This window comes from Homalodisca vitripennis, chromosome 1 (genome assembly GCF_021130785.1).
Source record: "Homalodisca vitripennis isolate AUS2020 chromosome 1, UT_GWSS_2.1, whole genome shotgun sequence".
NCBI classification, from domain to species: Eukaryota; Metazoa; Arthropoda; class Insecta; order Hemiptera; family Cicadellidae; genus Homalodisca; species Homalodisca vitripennis.
Window position 1 is genome coordinate 169108095 of NC_060207.1, and position 14526 is coordinate 169122620.

At 31.7% G+C, this 14526-nt stretch overlaps 1 protein-coding gene across 3 annotated transcripts in view; it reads left to right on the forward strand.

Annotated features, from left to right (window-relative positions):
- The window catches only part of LOC124352711 (serine-rich adhesin for platelets-like), an 850824-nt gene that overhangs the window by 433319 nt on the left and 402979 nt on the right, over positions 1-14526 (forward strand). The gene's annotated exons all lie outside the window — the stretch shown is intronic.

The window sequence follows — 14526 nt, forward strand, 5'->3', positions numbered from 1 at the left end:
TATATAAATCAATTATAAAAATGTTAACGTGATGTATTTTTTGTAAATAACTACTGAGTGATAATAGAACTACTTTAGACCCCTTACATTAATACCTTATTAATAATCTGTTATGCGCTGTTACACGCATCTAACCCGTTATATTAAACCGTTATAAAGCGTATTAAGTACATTGAGACAAGATCGTCGAGTCTCGTACCTGAGAGTGTATTACTTTACTAATAATTATACTAATACTAATAATTATCAGCGTATTTAAAATTTAATCAGCGTAAGGACTGAAACACCATTCAATTATTAATTTCTTGTAATATGTTAAATATTTCGTTTATCATGGGGAAGACCTGTAACATTATAGAGCCGTACATTAACTGTATGTTGTCCTTTTAGACAACGTTAATGAACGTCGTTTGATTACACTTTAATATCAATCTTAATTTACACTTTCTTGGTGCCTGTTATGAAGATGTGTACTACATATTATCTGTACAATTAAATACCATTATGGTTTATACGATATATCCATATATTTCTATTCGAGACTAATACAAATGTTGTGTTTCATATTGTGAAATAAATGTTCACTGTCCACTGAACTCTATAAGAATGTATATAGCTTAAATAAACTATTTATAAATGGAAATGCACTATTTAGGTTTAGTAATCATTCTTGAATTAAAATCTCAAGTTGAATATTAAAACGTCCAATAGGCCGACATTGTTTAACGCCGTTAAAGTTCACAATCAAATAGTCTCCACCGAGGCGTCCATCTTTGCATAACAATGACTCAAAGTTCAGGATTTAATTTAACCCTTGTAGTCGATTCAATAATATTTACGATTGAAGAGATTTCGGTGAGACTGGAGGTGGTGGTGGGAAGAAGGGGAGTAGAGGAAAGACAATTGTCCCGCGTTGCTTAGCAACCACTTGGTACATTGAATTACAGCGTCTCGTAGTCACTCCTCGCAACGTATTACAGCAATAATTCTAACCCGTCTCACGTGCCTAACCCATGAGTCGTTAACTATCGTTGTAAAAAGTTTGATAAAAGAAGAAAAGGTGTTTTGGAATCAAATGTAGTTGTTATTTAAATTTGTAATACGTCTTTGTAAATACTATCTTATAACTAAAAATTAATCTTTAAATATGTTGCTAAGCGGTAATCTTGAGAACGGCGGGCCCAATTCGGCCAATTACATATGTAATATTCGTTGAAGTCCGAGGAAGATTTTGATGAGAGAAAGTGGAAGAGTTTTCTGGAACATTGTAAAATATTTGAAAATAATTATATTAACAGGAAATCAAGTCACGTCGAGCGTGACTACTGCTTGGATGGGTGACCGCTAATCAATCTTGTCCTTACAAGCAGACCGCCTATTAGGCCATTGTTGGTGGTTTAGGGTCACTTCTAAGCCGTTGGTCTCAGGTTGTGTTAGAGAAGGTTTCTTAGCCATAACTTCGCCTGATGAAATAAGATATTCTTTGACTATTTTGATTTTAATATTTACAAAATGTAATCCAAAGTTAATTTACATCAAACAACTATTTACACCTTTAGCCAAAGTTCACCAAAGAGGCAAAACGATTTCTAAACATTACAATTTTAGAAAATAAGAATCACAGTCTTTAATCAGTAGTTAATTCAGACTTAAAGGACAAGGTTGCTATCTTACATTTACTATCTAATGCTTCCGATATTCTATTTAAAAGCTATTATATAACGAACCATAAGGAAAATATATGTGAATGTTTTCTTTTATATAAGTCACTCTAAACTGGTTGGGTCCCTTAAAATTTTTATTACAGCAGAAGGAAAATCAAAAGGAGAAGAAAAAAGAAGAGTGTGCCTCTTCTCATACCGGAATAAGAACAGAATTGACGAAGTAGATGCTTTTTGGCCGAAGTATTCCTTTTAAGCTTACGTATGCACATACTTTCTTGATCAGGGTAAAAAATCAAAATCAGTCATAACACCAGAAATGTCGTATACTGGAAGTAGACGCTTTTGAATCTGATTTGGTTTTTGAAACCCGATTATGTATTTATTTTATTGGCCGGCGCCGGCGCAACAACATAAAAAAAACTAACGGCTGGAATTGACATTTTTTGACCGAGGTAACTTTTCAGTCGCAGCTAAGTGTGTATATTTTTTATCGGAACAAAATGCCAGACACTAAGTATCTTAGACCGGAGGTAAATTAAAAAGGGTCGTAACACATGTCTTTCGATCAAAGTAGTTTTATGATATAAAAAATCCTAAAATATAACTAGTTAATGTTTTTTATACATTTTAAGTATCTTTACCATATATGTACCAATATGTCCCTGATATACCTTTATTCTATTGTGAAAAATAACGTAAGAAGGCTTTACGCCCTTATATTTCGAGAATTTCGTGTGAAGCCTTGGGAAACAGCTAGTCTATATATATATATATATATATATATATATATATATATATATATATAAATTTTTGTCTTTATGCCCTTTATAGACTCATAAATTATATCACCGATCAACGATCATTATGAAAATTTGTATGTATATGTTATTTTCCACGTAGAAGGATTATATGCTATGCCCATTGATGTAACCAACCACCAGGCTACGCAGAAAAATATAAAAGTTATTAAAGTTTCTGCACATTTTAAACTGTAATTATGAGACAGTTAAATATATTAACCAGCCAAACACTATTTTGAAGGTGCTAAGTTTTTATGTATATTTGTCTTTAAAATAACTTTCTGTTTCAACTTAAAGATTGAGTATTAGACATCTTTATAATAAAGTACATGTATATGTACAATTGCTATAAACATACACTTTAGACAGATTTTCTTTATCGTGGCAACAAGGTAAACTCAACATCGGCGTTGGAAATATAACACACTTGAACGTATGACGATGTGACACACGAATGACGATTGGCATACTTGGGCATAGCGTGCAAATCCGCGGGAAACAGCTAGTTATTTAATAAAAGAAACCTTTTAACATGATGTGAGAATAACTCCTTTTGTAAAACTACAATATCTATTTACTAACCACTAAACAGAACTTAAATAAATAATACAATTCGTACAAATAATATGAAGTATATTATACGTGACTTGTTCAAATCCACTAAACTGCTTTGTTGTGTACATCCAGAATGGAGAATTGTGATGATTATTGTGGAATCATAGTACCTGAATGGATATAAATAAAAATATTTTCTAATAGCAATAATATCAGAGTAATACAGTTCTGATGACATGGACCGATTCGTATGAAACCAATTACATTAAAATACGTGAAAACGAGGACAGGAGTATTTGATGTTGATTCCAGTTTCTGTTTTAAACTGATTGAGTTTCGGTCTGTGGCTTTCAAATAAATAAACTCGGTTAACAGCTCGCGCATACATTTCTGTACCGTCAATCGTCACAGAGATTTACAGGTGATTGGCTACTAAATAGTAATGCACTACAACTAACTAAACAGCAAAACTCCGCTGAACACTTGATTAAAGTGAATATAAACAACGTGTATAATGAGATGAACAAAGCCAAGTTCTGTTACCACATCCTTTGCGATGTAATTCAAAAACGTATTAGCTGAAGGTAAATGACGTAGTTCTTTAATTTAGAATTAAAATATGGTTTTGTGTTTATACTAGGCGTTAAACACAGCCTAGACGATGATCGAACCTGAAATTTGGAGTAAAATGAAATTGTTTGACTAAAAGACCTTTTTAAAACAATTCCAATTTTTATGGTAAAATTAAATGAATTACAGTTTTACAAATATATATATATATATATATATATATATATATATATATATATATATATATTTGTAATACTGTAATTCATTTAATTTTACCATATATATATATATATATATATATATATATATATATATATATATATATATATATATATATATATATATATATATATATATATATAAAATAGTATTAGAATAAACTGCATTTATTTATATTTAAAATTTATCTTTATTGTTAATTTACAATCTTGTTACAAAATATGTTGAAGTTGTAACATACATGATGTTATTACAACCCTTTTGTTGTTGTTTTGTGGAGTCCTATAACTAGGCAGAGCAATATACACACAAAATAATAATTACGCAGGAATTGCTGACTTTTTAAATGTATTTCAGATATTATTGAGAAAATACTTTTAACGTGAGTTGTAACAATAATAAATCTAAATTATATATTTTGTGTAATAATAAAGAAATGTATTACGTGAATACAGTTCCATGAATGCTGTACTAATGACACTGACTTAAGTATCAATGTCATAAAGATACAAACAATTGCAGTTGTATGGTAATGAGATCCTAAGGTTTAATCTTCTAGTGCATTCTATTATTTCCTGAATAATTCGTACCACCGATTTTTGCCATCACTTCTTACATGAGATAAAATTTTGCTCGAAAGTCTCTGGAGTATATTTATTAAAAAAGAATTTTCTTTTTTCTCAGATTGTTTTGTAGGTAATTAGTACTTCTGCTCTTTTATATTTTTCATGTACGAGTTGTACTGATTTTAACATAGTAAAAATTAAAGAGCAGAAAATATATGCTCCATTGTACATGTAATACAATAAGCAAAAAGTACGCCCCACCGACGAAAGACATTTTAGCCCTAACAGGTACGTATGCAACACCAGGCAGAAAACGGCGCTATGTATGATAAAATGGTGGCTTTCACAAGATGTACTTGGCTAGAGGTTTTGTACATGTAAACTATGTAACAAAAATAATTTTTTATCTTAAAATCGACCTATCTATATTAAAAACAATTTTCTTCTAGTTTTTCAAATAAAACGTTTAAGCACACACTAAAATAAATTCTATTATCGGGTTTATGGGAACTTATTTTAATTCTAATGCTCTTAATAAAGAAAGAAAGCTTGATAGACGAGTGAACTACTAGTAACAACTTCATGTTTGCTGATGTTGCTAGGTGTATGATTACTTCAGCAAAGCATATAAAATAATTTACACTAATCCTAGTGCTAAATTGTCTCTCACTGTGAACGCTATGGTAATTTTAATACCATTAGCATAAAAATTTGATTGCAACTCACACATTCAGGTTAATTTAGAAGAATAAGAAAATCAGGGGGTCCAAATACTAACCTTGAAGCACTCCTGAAGTGCTAATTTAAAACAAGTGTAATATAAGTAGAATTCCATAGAATTTATAAATGAAGTACTTGGGTGTATAATGATTAAAATAATGAAAATTTCGTTAAAAGTTTAACTATTCTTAGTTGAATGATGTAGAAATTAGTTATTGAAAAAGACAAGAATTGTTCAAGTTTATATTGAATGTATTAGCACATATACTTTTATTCATTCAGATAAATTAGGTGATTGGTGTCATGTTGTGTCGCGTCTAGGACGCGAGCCAAATGGCAGCTTGGAATTTCTACAATAATACGCTACATTGCGCAAGATTCCAGATCTCTGCAGTAATACAATTCGCGTTAGAAAATTAAAGTATCTCATCCTTTTCAATGAAATTCAATGGAGAAATCTATAAAATACACGGGGTTTACTTGATACGATTTCTTGAAAATAAAAGTGTCTCATCTTTTGCAATGAAATTCAATGGAGAAATATATAAAATACGCAGGGTTTAATTGATACGTTATCTTGAAAATACCAAGTATTTTATACCAGCATTTTCCTTTATCTCTGTCGGTGTGACATTTGTCCTATATGTACTCTTCAGCATGTTTAATACGGTTCCAATGATAATATATCAGCGTAGAACATAAAAATCTACCTCAGATGAATTCATACTGATTGATTGAAAGTAAACTCTCAGAATAAAAAAAGAACTAACAAAGTATTATTGTACATCTAAAACTGTGTGCACATACTTAAATAGGTATTATTATGAGAATATATTGTGGTTAGACATCAGATTGTCAAATGAATATTTGCAGGCTCATTCTGAAGCAAGTTTTAGAACTTGATTTTAGAATAATCCATTATTCAGTGATTATTATTCGTACGTTGTGAGAAGTGGTCTATAAATATCAGTTCATTTTCTTATCATCTTCGTCACCCTAGTACTTATATAATACGCCTGCTGATATTATATTATTAACTCCGATTTAAAAATTTAATAGATAATTATTGCTTCATTTTAGAGTACTTTCCCGCAACGTTACCAAACAATTTATCAGATTTAAAAGTAAAGACTAACTATCTATTAGTATTTTCTGGGACCACACAACTTCACTTTTTCATTATTAAAGAATACATCGTATTCCGCTATGACAGAAAAATTACAACCATACCTTAAAAAATACTCTATTAGATTTATGCTGATTAATTTCAACACATGAAGGATTGTTTGACCAATATGTTAAAAAGGTATCTGTAATACCGTATGCTATTAAAAGCAGAAATTATGGGTGTGCAGACCTCATGATACACGTACAATTCTACTTTTCAGGTACATAAATATGCAGGAATTATTCGGACTTAATTTATACATTCTGTAATATTCCAATATAGAGATGATTATGTATTTTACTCACAATGTAATGCAGTATTTGTACTAGTTCCATGTGTGATCATACATGTAGCCGTACACATAAACGTACACACAAACATTAGTACATATAAGGCAAAGACGATTCTAATCACTGGCCTATTCGATTATATCCATAAACAAATATATTAAATTCTTCTACTGTCCTTATACTTACGTTAAAAAGATTCAAGCTTCAAGGGAAATAATGTTATTGAGTTTTATATTTAATGACATAGATTTATCGATTAAAACTAAAACCCATTAATTCCTTATCTGAGTGAAATTGTAACAAATGAAAAAGTAATAAAGTAAAAGTAAAAAGCAACAAAATCCCCGTGTTACTTACTCGTACATAAGATATAAAAGACTCGATCAGTTTTTCAATTTCCCATCGGTTTGTAGGGTGGCTCTGTGCACACAGAGGGTCTTGTGTTCCATTATGTATGGCGGGCAGGGTAGCTCTTGAAAGAATCATTAAGGTCTCCGAGGTGCCACAATTACCACCCTTCAAATCGCCTTAAAGTTTGTGGCGCATCTCGTGGAGGTTTGTTATGGAGGCATAATTTTAATATCACTTTTTGATATAAGAATAATCTGCTTGATATAAAAATCACTGTATCCCATTTCTTCTATTATGACAGTTAGAACAGAGAGTAAAGAATATATCTTCAGTATTTAGTTTAATATCATCGCAGACTAACAGACCCCATAGTACATCTGTAAGGGGTTATTTAACTGTAGCCCAAGTCCATTAGACGAAATGTTGGAAATTTTCTACATAATCTATGTCCATCTTCTTATTCAATCAATGAATGTTATGACACTTCTTTAGAATTTTCGCCAGGCAACTTATAATGTTTACTCTTATATTCAAAAAGCATAGCCATCACTTACTCACACACATACCTACCACTAATCTAATCATCACCGACTTCTCAATATCCCAGGGAGAGTTATGATTGGCACACATATGGCTGATTACCTAATAGAAAAACTAAAGCATTTTCATGGAGATCATACATCTACAGGGGTTGGAGGCCCTAGAAGAACTATAGCATATTTTTGTCAAATTCTTTGTCTTAGAAAAATTACACACGTGTATTATGCCCTCAACAGACAATTAAAATTTTTTATGAATATCAACCACCCAGGTGGTTAAAGGAAGTTGATACTCTTAGAAGAACTATATTTTTAATTTTCATCGTCCCGATAGCCTATAACAATTGGATTTTAAATACAGGTGTCTTACGCTCTTTTAGCATCTTCCACTTTTATTTTGTTGGCCGACCTTTTTTTCGGTTCTCGGCCACAGCTGGTTTCATTATTTATCCTTTGGCTAGGTTGTTAACCTCGTTGCTAGATCTGCTGTTTTGTTTACTGGTGCATGTTGCTTTTGGGTTGATTAGCAAGAGGTTTTAAGCTCGCTCTTCTCCTTCAACAATCTTCGGGTGAAGATGTCAATTACCTCTTTTGACAGAGCAAATTACTTTCGTTCTTCAAAGCTGGCTCCCCCGCTCCCTATAGCTCCCAGAAGTGTGACCTTAAGTCGTTGCCTTCCAGAAACGGTAGACGTACCTCGTTTATATAGGCCAATATCACTTTCCAAATTCCGTGCAATCAACGCTGAAACTCAACCTCAAATATTGCACTCTGAATAGACAAAGGAAAGATTTTTCCTATAGACAAATTGTATTATGCTTTTCAACTTCCTGATATTCCAGAAAGTTAAAAATTGGCACACGTATGCCATATTACCTAAATCGAAAACCAATTAATTTTCATGAAGATTAATTATCAGTAAAGGTTGAAATGGGATTACAATCCATAGAAGAAGTGAATTATCCTTTTCAAATTCCTGCTGGTCTAGAAAGGTGACATTTCATACACAGGTTCTATATCAGATAAATATATAACACTCATAGAGGTTTAAATGGGGTTAAAATCGTTAAAGGACATTTTTTCAACTTCCCTATGATCCGGAACGATGAAATTATATATGCACATTCCTTATATTCTCAACAGACTACTTTGTACCAGAAATATAAAAGACCTGAAGTAAATTTCAATGGCCGTAAATAGTCAATATTGTACTATGTAGAATTTTGAGACGAACGTTCTCACTTACTTGATGTGGAAATCAAGGCAAACGCAACTACAACGTCTGAAATACTTTATTCTGAAAATATAATTACTATTATTTGTATATTTTCTTGATTTGTGCGAAAACGAAATGATTAAAACGCCACCAAAAATAGCTTAGACAGGAATTAAATAATTATAATAAATGGAAGTAGTAGGTTTTTTACCGAAGTGGACTTTTCAGATCGACGTATGTATATATTCTTGATCTAGGCAACAATGCAAATGTTACTAGGGTAGCGAAAATAATTTATACAGGATAAACTATTTTTGACCGCCATAGACTTATTTACTTGAGTATTTTGGCTTGAGTGGAAATTGTGTTTGGCTTTTGACTACAGACACTCAGACTACAGTGGACTTAATGTGTCCATTCTTTTAATCTGACCGAAAATATTTTAAGTGTTACTGAAATTCTTGGAACCATTAACTCAGATGTTATGAAATATTTTAGATAAATTTGGGGGTTCGTTAGCACTCATCTTATAGAACTGTTTAATTTTCCAACTTTATGGCTCTAATATACTCTTTAAACTTAAATAGAATCAGGACACGGTCTTCCAGTGACCACAATTTATTTTGAAGAGTATTTATTGAGCCATTTAAAAGGACATGCCAATGATGTTAATTTTTTCTAAAGGAAACTGCAGGAAAATCTAGTTACTCTATGAAGCCACTTATTATTGCCCTACCACTACATTATAAAAGGTCTGATTTACTGAATCAAAACCACAAATGTACAAACCGTTTACGACTTGCTTTAAAAATAACAGAAAATTGAATACTGTTTGATTGTTTTGATCGTCATAAGTGATATTTCTAACATCAATGGTATAGTAAAATAATCATCTAAATGCATGTAATAACATTATCCTCCCTCACGTACAAGCAGGCTGCCGGCCTGGGGTCTGAATACCAAGCATCCATGTGCGGCAAGAGTTCATGAGCTGAATAAATATGTAATCAACTTCAGGGGAAATTGTATATAATGCTGCCAATCGCCTTGTATGCACGATTATGCAAACTAAATAATATTTTGTTTGTTTTGCTTATGAAGTATTTAGGATTATCGTATGAATAAGAATATGAAATGAATATTCCTTAAACAGCAAACATTGCTTTTATATAGTTAAATAACAGTTTATACTAAAGCAACTTGGTGTAGCAGTATTAGTGTTTTATAATATTTTATAACCTCACGAAAAATTTTCGGGCGTTTTTATCACACCCATCAAAAACTATTATTATACTTGATAATCAACACAATTCCAAATGTAATACTTTTACAAAAGTAGAGCATATTTTATCTCGCATTGCTCAACAAAAGGATTGTTTTTATCAGATAGTACTTTCCTATCTATATAGACTACTGATTGTAACGATAAATATATTTTAAATTTTAGGATAACATTTAGAAGAAATTGAAATAAGGTAATCAAACGATTTATGAGCGAATATGCTTTATTATAATAAATTATTCGTAAAACATTCTCTAGCTCTATAAAAATAGTAATATAAAGTAATGCCTAAAGTATCTTTCTTTACATTACATAAACTATACTTCGAAAATCGAAAATAGAACATATACATAAGTAAAAGAGCAGCTAGACAAGCTTGGCTACATAAGGATTGAGAATTCTTGAAATAACCAAGATTTGGCTCAGACATATTTAAGTTAAGTCCTTATGTTACGTCAGAATTTCCCAGTTGACCGGAGTTGCAAGATCAGGGTAAAGTTCAAATATTGGAATTTGTAAAATAGCTATGACAGATTTCAAAAATGGTTAGGGACCTCATGTGCTTTGAATTTAATAAATCACCAGTTGTACAGAACCTAAATGAAGTATTATACAAATTTATAATCTCCTTCCAATGACTACGATTTATAATACATGTGTGCTAGAAATAAAAGTCCCCTGTGGGTTATTGGTATAAGCCCCAGGTAGAATTCATAGCATAAATTTTGCGGGACCAGATATGCAATATATTTCAGAAATTGGAACATCGATAAATGGCAATGAATAATCATATCTCCCTATAAAACTTTTCAAAATATAGGTCTTCTAAATATAGTGTGGAGTAGCTAGATGTAGTAACTTTCAGGGATAATTTGATTTCTTCTACGTAATAGTATATACCTTAGGAATGTTAGGTAACGTTGCTCTTCCTGTATACACACAGGGATAAAAATAGGGCCAGTGTTTGATAAATATGTATTCAAAATATATACTTTGTCTCCTGATACTTCATATAGTTTTTAATTAAATTTATTGTTTATTCTTATTTTCTTAAAAACTATGTCTTTTTGCAACACAATTATGTTTCGTAACACAAAAATTAAAACACAATTTAAAAACCTATCTTAGTTGTCTTAGGTTTACTTGTATATGTATGTATAATTTCTGGTTTAAGGAAACATGACAAAATCAACTATGGAACAAAAATACCAAATAAGACCTGAGTTAATTTCAAAGCAAAATTGCAAACTCTAACTTTACATCGGAAACACAATTCACTGCGCTCGATGTGAAAAGCCTACGACGTTGGGTGCGTAACCGTGGGTAACTGCTAGTATAGTTATAATATACTATATTTATTAATCAAGGAGCTGGGGATAAAACCGCCATACAACTACTCTTTCCTGAACACGAACCGCTTAATGTGTAAGTAAATAGAGAAAACGTGAACCATAATTCGGGACTAAATTTAAAGAAAACATTACTTAGTAACATTTTAACTTTATTTTCAGATCTCCATCACTAAAAACTCTGGGGTTTCCAAGTTATCACTAATGGACACATTAACTACAGCGGGACCGGCAAGAGTTGCTGGCTCGGGACGGAACAAGACACGATTATAACTTTGATCTGCTAAGTAAGCCTTTGTTCCGCTCCTGCTCGTTAATGGTTCCGTTCTCGACTCCTTTGTGCAAGGTTGGACCGTTCGCTCCAACCGCCATTACAGATCCTACTCAATTTCTTTCCTAGAGCTCGACGTGTTCGTTAAATGTGGTCACTTCCTGGAAGAGTAAAAAGCAATAGATTCTCCTTACTGAAGTAATGTTTTCAAAGTTAGTTTTAGCACACGGTTCGTAAGCTACGTTAGACATTGGTTTTGGAATTCCATAATACCATACGCTTTTAGACGGTTTCTATAGAAACAAAAAATAAAATTATGTTTTACGTAAACAAGCTGAGAATATCTTTTGTTAACCTTAGCGTTGGATACCTCATGACTTTACTGCGAGACATTGTGCTCGAAAGAATCTCTTTCGTTTTCAGATACTTCTGACTAAAGTTTTGTAATTTTACTGCAATAACACTTCAAGCGTCCCCAACGCAGTGACTAAATGGAGATTAACATTTTTTTAATAGTTTCAGATTTTATGCGTGTTTAATTGATGCTCTTTTACTTTGCATTAAGATAAACATATTCCTTCCAACTCAGTCAGTATGATGGTACCTTTTGCATGTGACTGACATCTCGAATTGTTAAACTGAAGATGCACTATATTATATTATCTTAGTTATTTAATTTACACAACACTGGTTTTCAAGATACACATAACACTTTCAATTATTGCAACCTTACAAAAAATTGTATGAACATATAAATTTGTTTATAAAAAGTAAAGTCTATGAATAGCTGATAAAACCAAAATTATATTTTAAAATATACTTACCTATTTGTTTTTTATATTACTGTTTACTTATAACATTTTTGTCGTTCATTTTGATTTTTTTTGTGTGGAATACCCGAGAAAAAAATCGTAAATTTGAATGGCCTTTTACTGATTGAGACTACCTAAAGTTCTTCAAGCAAAATGTAAGTACTTTTTTAGTCCCATGTTTAGTTTGAATAGCATAGAGATTAAGGTAAATTTAACACATATTCTGCCGTGATTGCAGTAAGCAGATTCCTATGTAATCAGCAAATATTTGAAAACATAACTAACGTTTATCTATTTAATCATAAACAAATCTTTCGTTCAGTGGTCATATATTAAAGGTAAATTAGCTTTGGAGTGCACATATCTAATGCTTCAAAATTGTAGCTTCTGAAAAGTCGCTGGTCTTTTATGGTTTAGAATACAACGTTCGGAAAAACTCAATCTCTGAAAGAGTATATGTATCACTGCAACTCAGACTGTTCTCCTTCAAGCATTTCCAAAAACAGTGGTATTCGTTGATGGCAAGCATTTCGTTCCATTGCAGTGTCTAATCCCCTCAAGGAGAAAGTAAAGAACCGTTAAATATATTAAGTTTACTAAATAAAATGTATTTCATTGCGTTAAAGCTGAAAGGTTGAGCCCTGAAAAGGTTCAACAAAACCTTTTATACGCACACGTTAGCAATCGGCAGTTATCAATAAAGTTTTCAAAATCCTTTTCTATTCTTCCACCAGAGTCAGCGACCTCATGGTTTCCAATTAATTAGGGTTCATCCGGATCTCTGTTTATGTTACCAATTGTCTACATGCCGTTTCCGAGATTAAAACTGCTATTGACCACAAGTGCTTATAGTAATCACTGATAGAAAAGAACTCACTTTGTCCCATCTTGTTGGTTTTGAAATGATTACCACTGATGGGTCAATTTAAAAATATCTTTAGGGCCATTAAGATTTTTTTTTAAATATTTGGCATATGTTTGATTTGACTACCGATTAAGAGAAAAATATATTAACATTAAATACTATGTTTACCTTGTATCAAAGAAGAATTTCTTTACGTAAAATTGCTTTGATAAATAAAAACATTAAATAATGAGCTAAAATTAAGCATTCTGTTATTGAGTGGAAATAATATTTGTTTTTATTAGGTTTGCGTAAGAGTCATGTTATATTACAATGAATCTATTAAAAATGGTTTAAATATGTTATAGTGCGATCTTAAAAAATGCGTAGTAGTAACATTACAAATACATGGCTCTAGTAGAGAATGTCCCTGAGTTCATGGACAAGGAAGACAAAGAGCCGATGATAACGTAAATTCCTTGCTGCTCCTAACCAGGCTTCCTGTTCCCTCTCCTTACTACCAGCATCAGCTGACTCCGAACCTCTGGAACGTTCTCGTCATCTATGTAGACTAGTAATGTGTGCTTGCGTCGTAGTATAAAGCACAGTTTGGGACTTTAAACAAAGACTACGTACTATTTTCATAGATATATGAATACTGCTTTCTTTAAATTATTATTAATTTAATAACAACCCCGGACTCGACATTCACAACACAACATCGATCTCATAATGGAAGAAATCAAAATTATTTTTTAACTTTAAGGTACTTGTTATCAATAAAATAACTTTTGTTGGTTTTCCCGTGAGTGTCAGAGATGTAGAGAATCAACAGATAAACTAAGATTAAGTCTTGTCTGATTCCGTAGATGTTTACTGACTGTAAACGTTTTAAAAATATAATTGTAAATCTTGTCATCATTCGTCATAATATAAGCCCGTAGTAACTGTAACCGTTGTGTAAATGTTCTAAATAATAATGTTTCTTGGATAGAATAAGAATAGTAAATGATAATTTCCCAGTTGTAAACTAACTAATCCCACAATGTATGAGTTTTGTCTGTACAATTCCCTGAATATGCTGTGCTCCACCTTACTTAATGAAAAATTCCCAGTTGAAATCCTATGTCGCTGGTGTAATATAAAAAGGCGTGAAAGTAAACAATGAAACATTACACTTCTACGAAACATCCAACTTAATTGTAAGTAAGACGTCTCAGACAGATAAATTCTGTAGGCGGCCATTTTGATGATTAAATGCAGCGACAGAAATAAATGAGAGTAATGGTGAAACATCAGAGACAAGATAA